The sequence below is a fragment of the Ornithodoros turicata genome, chromosome 2, assembly GCF_037126465.1.
Source record: "Ornithodoros turicata isolate Travis chromosome 2, ASM3712646v1, whole genome shotgun sequence".
Classification (NCBI taxonomy): Eukaryota; Metazoa; Arthropoda; class Arachnida; order Ixodida; family Argasidae; genus Ornithodoros; species Ornithodoros turicata.
In genome coordinates this window covers 59,353,924-59,363,232 of record NC_088202.1, presented here as the reverse complement: position 1 = coordinate 59,363,232, position 9,309 = coordinate 59,353,924, and positions in this window count along the sequence as shown.

Below are 9,309 nucleotides of genomic sequence, written 5' to 3'. Positions count from 1 at the left end.
GATTAACACCGCGTCAGAAATGAGCAAGTGGAGTAAATGCCCCATGCGATTACTGTACAGAAGTTTTTCTTGACATTTTGGTGGCTGTTTACCATCATAAAGCCTCTATGTGTTATTAAAAGGAGAATTACCAAACGAAGCCTTATTGCCGGGAACTTCCTGAAGTGAGGATGTGCATGTCGCTCCGTGCGTTATCTCCTCTCATCATGTCAATGTTCACTTGGTCACTAAGCTAAGTTTTTCAAAACTTTCCCTCTTTTCCTATGTGCATTTGTAGCGTCAGCGTAGTTGGAGAGGAATTACCAAACGGAGTCTTATTGTGGCTAACTTCCTGAAATTAGGACGTCCATGTCGCGCCGTGCGTTATTTCCTCTCATCGTCTCAATGTTCACTCGGTCACTAAACTAAGTTGTCACTACACTAAGCTGTGTGTTCCTCCGCAGTACTTCCTGAGACGCAGCAGACTTGTAGCAGGCAGTACACCGATAATTATTCACTGAACGGTCCCTTGGGTGTTTGGACTTGAGTGAAAATTCTTGCACTGCATTTGCCCACCTCGTACTGCGGTATTGGATAATGTCGTGAGTCCTCTTGTGGGAGGGCAGGTAGATTGGAGCACCGTAGTTAGACTCCATCATCAGCCGGACACGTCCGCTGTGCTCGGTCGCTACAGCCCAACTGTACAAAACGGCAGTCGAAGTGACGAACGTAGTTATGAATCGTCTTTTGGAAGGAATGTGACTTTCTTCCTTTGTAACCCCTCCCGTTCTTTGTCATGGACACGGGATTAAAAAGGAGGATGTCGCCCTCTACGATCCTCACTTTCATACACAACACGTTGGATCTCCGCCTCGCATTGGGTCCTTCTTGTTGGGGAATCTTGTTCACGTTATATCCACCATCTCGTATGGGACCTTTCTTCGCGTTGGATACTTTTCACGCTGCCACGTGACCCTGTTGGATCCTTCTCCTCGTTGGACCCTTATGCCACAAGTGTGGATTACATCCATTTGCATTCACCGGAACTGGAGTTGCATACTGTGTTATTAATTTTCTTCTCTCAAACCAGGGCGGTCCATGTGTATGACAGCTGAAGTCTTTCACCAGGGTAACATGCCAGAACAACTACAGCAGGTGCTCTGCAGTTCACCTCTAAAATAAAATAAAAAACTACGTTTGATGGACTGTGTCCCCAGGAGATTTTGATCCTGCCACAACTCTGCACTTTGTTTTACATTACCAAAAATAACCTTATCAACCATTACCATACCAGTGGTGTACTGCTGTGTTGCCTGTAAAGCCTGTGCAGCTACTTCAGCCCTTATTTGCTGGTAACAGTGGTGCCAGTACAGTTGTTAGATGAGCTGTGTGACAGTGTAAAATAGAATATATCCTGTGTTTGCATATGCATAAAAATTATGCATGTGTAGTATATAATGTGTATATGTTTCAGTTAGGTCTTATGTATTTTAGTTATCGTACTATTTGAGCTAAATGCCGACATTTCAGCTATTTGAGCCTGGTGCCCTCATTCTTGACACACATACAAGTGCGGCCACATCCTCGGTGGAGCCTGCACAGCTGAGGACTCTCTGTCCAGGTGGCAAATTGGACAGTTCTTTTCCAAAGAAGGCAGATTTCTTCCAGAAAGCCAAAAAGCAGTTTATTTAAAATAGTAACAATTACTTCTCGTTTTTTTTAATTGCAAAATATAGGGCATGTTACGTGACTACTGGGGCTTTTTGTTTATTTCCAGGTACATCAACTGGTGACTTAAGCCTATGTAACACAATAGTATAAGGTGGCAATGAAGCAGGCGAGCTGGTGTCGTTAGTTTGTGTCCCTCAGTCTCGGGGTTAATTATGAATGTCTTACATAGTATTGGAAACCTGGTTGAACAATAAATGTGTGAAACAACAAACAGTTATCAGAAATACATAGGATGTGCAGAATACGCTGCAGCTAAGTTTGTGTAGGCATGGTTGTTGTTAATGCTAACTGTTCAGATTTACGACGTGCTCAACATTGAATACCTCATAAAACACAAATTCTTGCGTGAAACATATTCTTACGCAAAACAACAAGTCCTTCGACGGAAGGAAATACAGCCAGCCCGTCCCGTCTGTATACCACGAAATGCAGATTAAATCAGAATCGCTTGAAAGCGCGAAGCTGCTCTGAATAGTAATAGTAATGATAACGAAGAACACGAGTTGAACCCAAGTAAAATAAAACATTAGGTTACCCAGTCTTTTACGATAATTCGTGCAAACAAATCTAGCAACAAAGGGGAACAGCTACCAAATATCACAGTCGCACTTCACAACGCACATGCTTTGTTGTTTGTCAGATTGCCACCACGTAAATATAACTGCAACTGACGTAAATGTAATTGCAACGTAGGGCAACCGCCAGACACTTTTCATTGGTGACGGCGATACAACCAATACAACGTTGCGTTGAATCGCTAGAGGCCCGCGTAGCTCGTCAGCAACAACCTCAGAGCCACGGAGGTGCTTGGGTTCCTTGTTGTGAACGGCCGCCGAGCAGAAGACGATTACATTCGATGACAAAGTACAGCTCACATGTCATACCTGACAACGCAAGTGTAGCAAACGATTCACACACGAAAAGCTGTTCATTATAGCGTGCTATCCGAACACCTGCAACGAGGAGAAACGTAACGCTTCAGCCCTCAGACGCGCCCAGAGACCTTGTGACCTTCTAGGTGCGACTGGCAGACGCCAACGCCAGCTCCCCATAGGGCCCATAGTTTGAGACAGTTCACACAACACTGGGCACACGACCAATGAGAGTGCAACGTTGTACATATTATGCAATGCCAGTAGGCCAATCAGGAGCCTTAACTTTGGCTGAGCTTTCGGCCGGTTCTAGCCTACCATCGACTTCTACCGGATTTCACTCCTACCGCCGTTACCCGATATTCAAAATAACTGAAGCTTCTTTTGGCTAAAAGAAATATTTATTTGACACAAAGCACTGATTCAAAGATCTGATACATGGGTGCACTGTGAATACGAAGTCCACTGCGTTGTTGATGCACTGTAACTAAGTTCAGACTTGAAGCAAAACGAACACAGCCCTCGAAATCTAACACGGCCCGAGCTTGTTATTCACTCTCCAACCGCTCCAACTCACGAAACATTCTAGTTCCGGAGTTGACAGACTGTTCGTGGGATAATAGCCGTGTCCAGGAACAGCACAACACACGTTGAATCACATCGACGCATGAATAAACTAGCGAACACTTCTACAAACTGTTCTGCTGATTGACATCACTGAAACACGGAACACAAGAGGACGCCGTGCCGGCCGATATTATGATGAGCGTCTTCTTTCCTTGCTTGCAGAGCGTGCTTGTGGCACGTAATCGTAATCCTGTCTTTGTTGTCAGCCCTCAAAATCCAACGGCGCCCGAACGCGTTCTTCACTCTCCAAGCGGTCCAACCAACGAAGCATTCCAGTTCCGTAGTTGATAGACTGTACGTGGGATAATAGTCATGTCCAGGAACAGCACAACATGCGTAGAATCACAAACTGTTCTGCCGATTGACATCACCGAAACACGGAACACAAGACGACGGACGCCGTGCCGGCCGATGCGAGCTATTTTGAAACTATGCTGAAACTGTTGAAACTGTTTGAAACGGCCGCCGGGGCGCTGCACGCACATGCGTGCGTCGAAAATGCGATTTGAAACATTGTCGACCAATCGGAGCGCGGACACAGTCTAGGCCAATGAGCTTGCACCGTTGTAGATTGGCGTAGTGGTACATACTCTACAGCCGCATCCTCGGTTACCTGAGGAGGACTGCCAACGCCACCGGTGGCGTAACGGGGGCCAGAGCACAGTCTCTATAGTTACCCGCATCGTGGTTACCCGATCTACAGGAGAATGCGCGCGGGAGAGGATGAATGAGGAAGAGACACTTCAAGCGCGCGCTTCTCACAGAGTGGAGCGATTTCCCCTGGAAAAATTTCTGGCATATTAGTTTCTCGGCGGAAGAACAGTTCCCGGCAAAAAAAAAAAAAAAGGATGGGGGTTAGGGAAATCTCATAGTCCATTTCATGGATGCGCGACGTACTGGTGTGTTGGGCGAAAGAGAATGAGTTTTAATGCTGGGGGTATGTAGAAGTCGTGGTCTGTCAAGATAGTACCCTTGCAGTAATGAGCTACTTTTAGGGACATTTAGTACTGTACTCGAATACTGTTAAGAGTTGAGTATTTGGGACTCAACGCAGTTACCTTCTGCCTGGGGCTCCTGTAACTGGGCATAAACGTCCCTTGAGTATATTGTAGGAATTCGCTATAGGGTACAGATGAACAACAGCCAAACAAAAAAGCAATATTTCAATAGATTGGACTGGGACGAGGTAGATTCCGTAAGTGGTGCCACCACAGCCGTACAGTCACTGAGTGTTGCATATGAGTAAAACGAAACCAAAGCTATTATTATCATGTCATCGTTCTTAATGATTGTGAAAAATATAAGACCAATTACTAGGGCTGTTAAAGGGATAGTCGCATCCGGAAGCGTGTTCCGGAACTATTATGGTCATGTTCCCTGTCGTTCATAATGTACGCCGTCAAATTTTCTCCGCACAAATCCACTCGGTTGACTCAGAAACGATTTTTAAATATTCGCGCTTCCGGCGCGCACGGCAGTCCCCGCAAGGCGCTGATACTGGATGACGTCACCCGGATAAACCAACCATCAGCAGAGGAGGCACAGTAAGCCGGTTTCGCCGCCGCGAAAATAGTGTCGCCGCTGGCATTTCCCGCCAAATTCCGGCTATTTACTTTCCATTGGCTCCGGTCCCCCACGTGACCTTTCTCGATCATGATTGGCTGAGGCTCATTTAACCGGTGGATTCGCCAGCGTTCGTTTCTCCGAGGCGCCGACCCGTCTGACCGTTGTGTAGCTCGCGTCTACGTATGTGAGCAGGCAGTGATTTCGTTTCGTGGATTTCGAAGATCCTCGAGCCATGGACGAACGCCTGAATGAAAGGTAAGCAGACAAACGTATGATGCATGTCAGTGATCAGACTTTTAATACTGTCGCCTAACTGTGTGCATGGAGGTACGCCTTGTCCTGTATTACATCACTTTCTGCCGGTTATCAGTCATGATCTGGTTGATGATTCTGCGTGGCGTTAGTTGTTGCGTTTTGTTCCGCTATTTGAATGTGTCTGATGTTTAATACACTAGTGTGCACGAAAAGGAAAACAGCGTGCATCGCGTACGCAGGGCTCCTCCAATTTTTGCATTAGTCGACATTAGGCGCGTAACGCTACCATGTCTTACAGAGCGTATTCAGCCAATTAACGTTGCCTGCGCTCGGGTTTACCATATTATTAACAGGTTCCCTTGTTGTTGTTTTTTTCATTCAGACACCGACAGCTGTTCGTGACCCTGCGATCCGCGAGCATGTGGCCCCTGTCACCAGAAAATTCGACAGTTGTGCTGGGATGAAGCGGATGGCTTCTGCGACTCATCACGTGCTATATATATATGTATAATAATATCTACTTTCTCCAAACCGAATAGGTTCCCTTAAGGATTGTATAATATGATAGTCACGCTTTCTGTTGCTCGGCACTATCTATTCTCTATTTATTCTGCAGTATTTTGTAATAATCGTGTAGATTTACTTGCATTCAAATGTTGCTTCTTGTGTATATGTTTACCGTGTCAATAAATTTGTACATCTGAATTCCTTCGTCTTCTGGATTTTCATTTTCTGCTTCCCGATAATATTAGCAGATGGCCTGGTGAAGCGCTCGGAACAGGGGGGGGGGAGAGAAGATGAGTGAGAGGCTGTGGAGAGGGCACGCAGCGCACATGCGCAGTTCGATCAGCCAGCGCGCGCTTTTTGGCGCCGTTTTCCGGCTATTTTGTCGTGATTCGTTACGGATGATCACGTGGTCAGGGGGGGCGGTGGTTTTCCTGGCGAAACTGTGGAAGCTACAGCTGCACTCCACTGCCATCAGGAGGCGTTCCTTCACGCCGCAGATTGTGTGTGTGTCTGAGCGTGCGTCTGACCCTTTTTCTTGTTGTCTTGTCGCGTTTGCTTTGAAGTACTTTGAACCACAGCGTGTGCCCTAGGATTTCACGCCGTTGACGTGCGATGTCACAGCCAGGAAACCGGTGCTACGTGCTCGGGTGCAGAAAGACTTATAACGCGAATCCCGAGCTTACATTTCACCGACCTCGCATCGGCGAAACGAAACGAAAGTGGGAGGCAGCGATCGCCAGCCACTACTGTGGTGTGGCCCAGGGATTAAATGTTTCACGCGTCTGTTCTTGTCATTTCGCCGACGACGCCTATTTTGATGAAGATGTATTGCAAGTTCGGCTCGGGCTACAGCAGAAACAGAAGAGGCTGAAGATTGACGCCGTGCCTACCATATTCGATCAGGAACAAGGGCAGGAACCAGTAACGCAGGTAAGTGACAATCTTGCGTGGTCACAGCTACGCTGCGATGAAAAATATCAGTTGTCACAGTAAACATCATCGCGAACACCTGGCCTCGCCGCCGATTGTAACGTCACAGTCACACCGGCTACTAATGTACACATATTATTACAATGATTGCTGCATCCTGCGCAATAGTACACGTACTCTAGAGAAAAAAAGATTGGTGTGTTGTTGCTGTGCTAATTGTCGCCAGTATTATGCAGGAGTAACGTAACACTCCCACATGACAGCGTTATTCTAATGTTATTGCAGCTAGTGGATGTTTCTACAGTTCATAGTGTAAGCCTGATGGCAGCATTCAGGGATGTGAAAACATCGCAATCTGTGTTTGGCTACGTCCGAGACACTTGCGTCGGTATTCTACTGCAGCCTTGTTGCTAATTTCTGGCTCTATTTCAGGCAGCAGCAAGTACGTCAACGGAATCAACTGGATTTGGTATGTTTTGTCTAGCCACAAAAATATTGCAATTTTTTTTTTTGCACGTCCCACAAAATAATGGATATGTACGAGCCCTGAAAATTGCCGAGTTCTGTGAAAGGAATCTTGTGTGATGCGGCTGCCAGCGTTTATAACGTAATGTCGACAGGAAAATAGCTGTGCCAGTGAAATAGGGACCGCAAAGGTGAAGATTTATTTGCATAGTCATTTTTATGTTTGTTATTGTACCCGCTAGGCCCTCAACGTATTCTTTTGAGTGTTAACACTCAAGGCCATATTTCAGATGTGGAGGTCATAGCTGAAGCAAGTGCTGGGGCCCACTTCCCACTTCACGGCGCATCTCACAAGGGGGTTGTCATCCCCTGATTCCAGGAAGAGGAAAACAATGGACACAGACTTGCATAGCGTATTAGTACACCAGATATGGATCTGCCAACATGAACCCTCCTAACATCCCTGTGGCAGCATACCTGTAACCACCCAGACTTCACACCACATTAATTTAGAACCACAGCACAACACAATAAAATAGCTTAGGTTTATTGGCCTCCCATACCTAACGGGAGGCAAATAAACCTAAGCTATTTTGTTATTCCCACTCCGTCATACTTCACTGTACAATAAATCGATACAATTATAGGGTCATTCTTTATTCCCGTCACTACACCCACCTCGGCACTAACTTAGTGCAGTACAGTCTGGATTTGATGCCAGAGCTAATACCGCCACGTGTAGTAGTTTTTGCTGTACAGACGGGTAGACAGTCTGTTGACTGCAACTGGAGATACAGAGTGACAAGACAAAGCATCCCTCACACTGCAATGACGAAAAGACGACACCTATACTATCCTCGAAAACCTCTGATGGGAGGCAAGGGGGATGACCAAGGGCTAACTTACACGAAGTGTGCCTATGTCAGCAAAATTTTTGTCTTGCCACTACATGTCTCGAGTTCCAGCCATCACTATGCACCAGCTTGTCTCTCTTGCCAGGACACCCTTGTTTCGATGATCCTAACGCTGATAGCCTTGATAAGACGTAGATGGGAACTCCCTCCTGATTGCTCGGACAACGCATCCAGGAACCTGTCGTCTGTTCCTTGGACCAAGGTATCTTCAGACCCATCTTGTGAATGACGAGTATGCCGTGAACCTCAGGCAACTGGAAAAGACAACACCACATGACATTTCTTTTTGTTTAGCATCATATCTTGTGGGCATTTGCATACCTGCCAAATCTCCAGCAGTGTTGGGAGGACAATGGCCTGAACAGAAGAACAGACACTTTCCCAACGTTGGAGTTCAAAGCCTGTGCATTCATTCCTTAGTTCCAGGGTCTCCCGCATTTTGAATGTGGAAGGTTGGCAGGTGTGCAACATAGTACAACAGAAAAATTTCCGCCTCTTTCAGGATGAGCCCGATTCCAACTGTTAACTTCCTCCCAAACCAGCTTCCCTCCAATTTCGGCAAAATCCAATTTCTCCCAAAATATGTTACTCTTACATTCTTCAGTAACATGCTTCCCCCCTTCATTGCCACCTCAAATGCTTCTGTTTTCAGACTTGCAAGACTTTCCTCCAGAGTTTAAAATTCCCACTGGATTCAATCAGGGTTTTGTGTTGCCAATCAGGGCATGGCTAACTGGCGTAATTGAGAGCCTGTCGAGATTAGCTGAAGCGGCTGTGTTGCTTCACTTTTCCTAATGGAATTGTTGGACCAGGATTCTCTGGATCGTTCCACGGCTGTCGTCCACGCTTATGATTTATGGGGGACAAACTTGTGTAGGCCAAAAAGCTGCTGAGAATAGACGCCCTTTTGTATACAGCCCTTGTCCACTTTAGGTGCGACAATTCGCATAACCAACAACACCCGACTAGCACTCGAGTTTACCCTTCCGAATCTTGATTGGGGGGGGGGGGTCATTTAAACCGAAAAATTCATTACGGTCGTAATCATATAGCAAACGAGAGAGCACTGCAGCAGGCTTACCTGTGGTCCTGGGGATTGAGTCGCCTAAAATGTTGATCGTAGCGGCAGCATTGAGGCGCGTACACCACTAGAAGCTCTCTACGGAGGCAGATGTCCCTGAGTAATGGGTGTTGTGTTATGCACTGCACGGCGGCACTGTTGCACATTTCTACCACCCAGGCAACAGAATGGCAACACAGGCGCTCGTCGGGCTCCTGTGGGTCGCAGACTCCACACAGACACCTGCCGATTTCAACATTCTAAACTGTTTCGCACATCCGACGGTAACCATGCAAAGAGATACCTCACCTAAAAATGTCAGCCCGCGGGTTAGCCGCAGCCACATCTCGTGGATGGTCGGCGGGTTCCAGAGGCATTGGGTCCGTGGAGTATGAGTCATCAT